The sequence below is a fragment of the Diadema setosum genome, chromosome 4 (assembly GCF_964275005.1).
Source record: "Diadema setosum chromosome 4, eeDiaSeto1, whole genome shotgun sequence".
Lineage (NCBI taxonomy): Eukaryota > Metazoa > Echinodermata > Echinoidea > Diadematoida > Diadematidae > Diadema > Diadema setosum.
Genome location: NC_092688.1, coordinates 34,659,489 through 34,664,972, shown reverse-complemented (window position 1 = coordinate 34,664,972; position 5,484 = coordinate 34,659,489). Strand labels below are relative to the sequence as shown.

The 5,484-nt window shown below is 42.5% G+C and overlaps 2 pseudogenes; both read right to left on the bottom strand.

Moving 5' to 3' along the window:
* Positions 1 to 273: 273 nt before the first annotated feature.
* Positions 274 to 1,302, bottom strand: LOC140227175 (integrase/recombinase xerD homolog; annotated as a pseudogene).
* Positions 1,303 to 4,275: 2,973 nt separating this feature from the next.
* LOC140227703 (uncharacterized) lies at positions 4,276 to 5,092 on the bottom strand (annotated as a pseudogene).
* Positions 5,093 to 5,484: the final 392 nt, after the last annotated feature.

Sequence of the window (5,484 nt, the reverse complement as noted above, 5' to 3'; positions counted from 1 at the left end):
TAATATATACATAATACCTGAATCCTAGGGGAGCACCAAGCTTCGACGGCAAGACAGGGCTATTCCTATGCCCTCCCCTCTCAGTCAATTAAAGAACGGGTAACAAGGAAACAGAACGCATACAATTTCATTTAGGAGATTTTAATCCAAGTTTCATTCCATAAACAATGTGTCAGTAATATCTCACATGCTTCATAATAGTGCAGAATAAACAAGGCAGTTTATTTGCTTACTATCGTTATCATATACAATCAACGTTATATCCATACGCAATGTTTTAGAGGCCCAAATTCAAAGATACCGAGAGACCAACATTCATACTATCTTTAATGTATCCATCCTTGGCAGTTTCTGAACGCCATCTACCATGCTTCTTAAACAGTCTATCTGGGACTCCAAATTTTGCGGCCGCTGTAGCACCGCCGCTTCGAAGGCTGAGCATGCCGAACTTTTTCGGTTCTAAACCCACTGCTGACAGGGCATCCCGTAACAGATCCAAACACCTAGTGTATGACAATTGTCCATCCCTTATTTTGTAGGATTCTTTGGACTTACAATAATTGACGGGTCTGAAAAGAAATTTCTCATCAGCTGGATCATCTAACTCCGCAGCCAACAAATACTTCCGCAAAGCCGAAACCGGACAGGTTGGTGTATTAGTAGCACCTATGAGGACCCATGCTCCTTGTCTATAAATATCAGTTTTACTTTTCATAATGAAAATGTTCACATTTGAAACATACATATCAAGATCGCACCTACGAATATTTATCAGTTCGTCATATCGTAGAAATCCAGCATATGCAATCAGTATCATGGCACATAAACGAATATCCACTAGACTAGTGGAAGAACTATATTTCTCTACAACTGCCTTCAAAATTTCTGGTGTAATAGGTTCCTTTTTTACAATTGGTTTATACAGCAGCTTCTTCAATCCTTGAAGTACAATGTGTAGAAACTTCCGATCACACGGGTTAATGTGTACCTTGGGATTACAGTCATAATGCCATTTTATAGCGTAAAAGGCCGACTCCATCCTGGAGTAAGGAGCACCACTTTGGTATAAATGAATGAGGTATCGACTAATGTCTTCTGGTTCAGCCAGAGCTGAATTTACCTTAAATTGCGTACACCATTCTTCCCAGGCTAACCAAGCTCTCTTGTATTTATAAACCGTGTTATCAGCTCTTGAAGCTGCCAAAATCTTGGTCAATGTTTTACCATATTCGTCCTGTGGCGAAAATCTGGGGGAATATAAAAAGAGGAATAGCACAACTTACACCTATCCTGTGTGGTCATTACAAGACATGCTATACATTCGACACCTAAACAACATGGTGTATAGACCCCAAAGGCTAAAATTTTAGATGAATTTCATTCGCCGCTGCCAAGCGCAGCATAAAAATTCATCAAACCGCGGAAATAAAGCTACATAGCTTTCATTCAGCCCTGCGGCAGATTCCACAGCCATGCGGCTGATTCCATAGCCATGCGGCTGATTCCATAGCCAGGCGGCTGATGCCATAATATAGTCCTACGACTGATACGTTATGAAATTATGCAGAATTTTCATTTGCCGCTCGCCACCCCATTCGTACATATAACACTGGACTTTGGAATTTCTTTGTCCCAAATATAGAATTCCTATTTCTGCCTTGAACGAAAACTCCTTCAGGATTATCAATCTTTACTACACGCGATATTAATAAACGAGATTCTCTATTCTCCGAAAACAAAAGGGGCCAAAATGGGGCAGAAGGCCAATATGGCACAATTAGAGTTCCCATAGCGGAACACACTCTAACGTGATTCAAAACTTGCCCAATACTATCGATAGGGGGCATCAGCCAATTATTCTCGCCCGCCCAATCGCACGAAAACGCGTCTACTGCATCCATATTAGGACACCAATATTTAGAATTAAACTTTGGTAATTTGAAATTAGAATCATCTGCGAAACTGTCAACAGTATGGGGCCCCCACAACTCATCCAAACATTTAAAGAATTCAACAGAAACTCCCCAGTCATCGAAATCAATAATCCGACTAAGTGCATCTGCACAACGGTTCTCCTCTCTGGGAACCCAGTGAACCTGTAAAGTGATCCTACTTTTTCTGCAAAAATTAAAAATGTCCAAGCTAAGCTCGTGCAATTCTGCAATCATGCTACTCTTCTCCACGATAGAGACTACACCTCTATTGTCTGTAATTATTTTCGCAACCTTACTTCGCAAGTAGGGTGCAAATGATTTCAACGCCAAACTTAGCGCCATAAGTTCTCTCCGGGTGGAGCTTTTCGACATTTCTACTTTAGTCCAGTTTCTTGCCATTTTCATGCCAGCACACTCACCAATCCAGGCTCCACAGCCTGACTTACTGGCATCAGAGTATACAATGGTCTGTGGAATAGAATACTCAAACAACATGCGTTCATTAAGGATGGCAAGATTTTCCTTCCAGAAAAATAACTCGGCAATCAAGTTATTGTCACTGTCTATATTGTACTCTTTATCCCAATGATCTCTGCGAATGATTTCATAATGCATAAATCTAGTTTTTAACTGAGTTAAAGCACCCACTACTGGGTATAAAGAGAATTGATCTTTCCAGCGATAGCCGCTATTTTTCTTGCTGAAACATTTGGCAAACGTGTCTGAAAAGTGTCCAAACATGACTCCAGGTCCTTCATCCTCCTCTTGGTAATCTTTAGACAACCGATACTGCTATCCCATGTTAACCCAAGCCAATCCAAACATTGGGCTGGGATCCACTGCGATTTCTCGACATTAGGTACCAAACCTGCTTTTAATATGTCATCTTTCACTGCCTTGGCCACGGCTTCGCATGTATCAAACGAAGCAGCACGACCCCAACCATCATCTAAATACAAAACAATGAATATCCCTTTACTTCGCCAATGGTTAACAATCGGTTTGAGGCATTTTGTAAAGACGTACGGAGCTGTGGACAAGCCAAACGGCAATACTTGAAAAGTATAATATCTAGGACCATTACCAAAATCCCAACTAAATCCTAAAAAGCGAGTATGGTCCTGAAAAATATCAAAATGATGATAACCTGACTTAAGGTCAAATGAAAACATAAAATCTCCCTTTTTAGAATAGGTAAGTGCTATATTCCAATCCTCAAATTTGACTTTGTCCTTCCACAAATATTTATTAACTAAACGTAAATCAAGAATCAGTCTCTTTTTCCCAGAGCTTTGAATCGACACTGAAAGGGGGTTAACAACATGAGGTGCAACAAAAGACTCAACAATTAGTTTTTTCTTTAATAGATCAAGAACAGCTCATTGACAAATTCAGGGTGAGACAAGGCAGATTTATTGTTTCTTGATTCTAGTCGGGGAGGAGTCTGCAATAACGGTAACATATAACCGTGTTCAATGGTATCTAACACAAATTGAGATGCACCAATGTCTTTCCAAAACTGTATTGACGCCTTTAGTCTTCCTTTGACTATCGGTTCTTAGCTACCTTGCTCATATTCAAAGTAGTCGTTTAAGTAAAATTCTTCTTTGTACCGTTCACTTTCAGCAAAAGCGATACTGCTAGCTCCGCTAGGGCAGTTAAAGTCTGTCTCCGAAATATCTCGAGAAGTACCGGAAGCTGTTTCTAACTCATCTTTCAGGGAAGACTGGATTAACTTGGCGCCATCGCCATGCAGCGTGTCATACCGAACGCCTGTACGTGGTAAAATCACAAGAGAACTCAGATCGGAAGTACTAGCTCACGAATTGGTTATGCCCGCTTCCAACAAGAAGTAGACTACATTATCCATTCATCCTTGATGACAACATTCTTAATTATTCCTCTGACCTCTCTCATACACTATCATTTCATTGTTCTTCATCGCAATCATGTTGAGAACACAGTTATCCCGTTGCTTACGGTCTAAAGTTGAATACGCGAGTCTCGCTCGATACAGCCGCATTAACAGGGCGGACTTGGCTGTTTGATTTTCCACCCCATTTTCACTTCTAATATCGAAGGTGTTACCCCAAGGAAGTCTATGTCAGTTCCCTTGATTCATTAAGTATTGAATGTTATTTTCAGTCAGATTAACATTCCACTATATGTGAATTTCTAGGTTTTAAAGTGTGCATTCAAGGGCTCCTTTTTCCACGAGATAACTCATGCTTAGTATCTGAGTGGAGAACGGCTATCACGAGATAACTCGTGCATCGTAGTCAACGGATTAAACGATCAAACTAATTTACCTTGCTCATTTTGTTCCATAGAAGCAGGACCATTAGCGTTGCTGCGCGATGTTATCCCTGATCGGGGGACCTTGGTTACCGGCCCCTGGACACCCCCTTCTCCAGTGCCCTTGCTTTCCGCACGCGAAGCAGAAATCTGTCGACTTTGGCCCACTGCTGGCCCCTCGCCAACCAAGGTTGGGGGAGTTACCGGTACCCCCATAAGCGTATCTACTTTTTCCGCTAAAGCCGCGAAAAAAGTGACCAGAAGAAGGGCTTGCAGTCCTATATCCATCACTCTTCGGAGGTTTGCCCTTGGCGGCTGGGATGTTCCGAGACGATTTGCGTTTTCTCGCCGCCCAAATTGCCTGTGCCTGCCTGATACGTTTTTCATCCTCAGAATCGCTTGCAAGGTCATCGCTCAGATATTCGTCAACTGCTGACCACCCTGCATCAGATTTATCAGCAAGCCTGATTAACTTCTTTCTTTTCGTGATGTCGGCTATGCCCTCTTTCAACTTGGAAAGGGCAGCAACGTGCTTGCCTTCCTCCAGTAAGGCCACGCCCTTCTCTAGCTTTTCCTGCAAACTAGAGTTGAATTCGAATTGAACTCTGTTGCCCTTGAAACGAAATGACAATTCCGACGCCCTTTTTAGTTGTTGAAGTTCCGTGGAAGCGGCAGAGAGCTTTTTCTCGCTTTCCTCTTTCACTTGGGCGATAGAAGAGTCAAATATACTCCTTAAAGGAACCGAAAGCCTCTTTAATGGCGTTGCTCACAAATGACGGGGTCAGTGTTGCGGGTTGAGAAACTGTGGGGACTTCAGAACCCAGGGTGTGGTCTTGCTCTCTGCTGAATTCCTGATCCGACATTTTGATTTCGGAGAGCAGAGTCACATTGCCGCTAGTGCCCGATAACAATGGAAGCGAGAAGGAATAAGACGTCCGTTCCGCTGCGTGTCGAACTAGGTCAGTGAGCTCCACAGCTCTCTCCGCCTGCGAAAGCTTCGAACCCGGCACCTGTCAACATTCTTATGCTAATAGGTTAGCTCAGCTAACAATTGAAAATATATGTCTCTTCAGCCTCTCTTTCAGACTCGCGATCTCCATGTCCTTTTTTCGCTTGCAACTTGAAGATCATGTATGTCACCCTTTTGTTTGTCTACCTCTCCCTCAAGCTCTGTCAGTCGTCTATTCACAGATTTTTCGATGACCGAGAGGAACTGTTTATTTGCGAGGAGGTCTTTCCTGATATCCTGAATCAG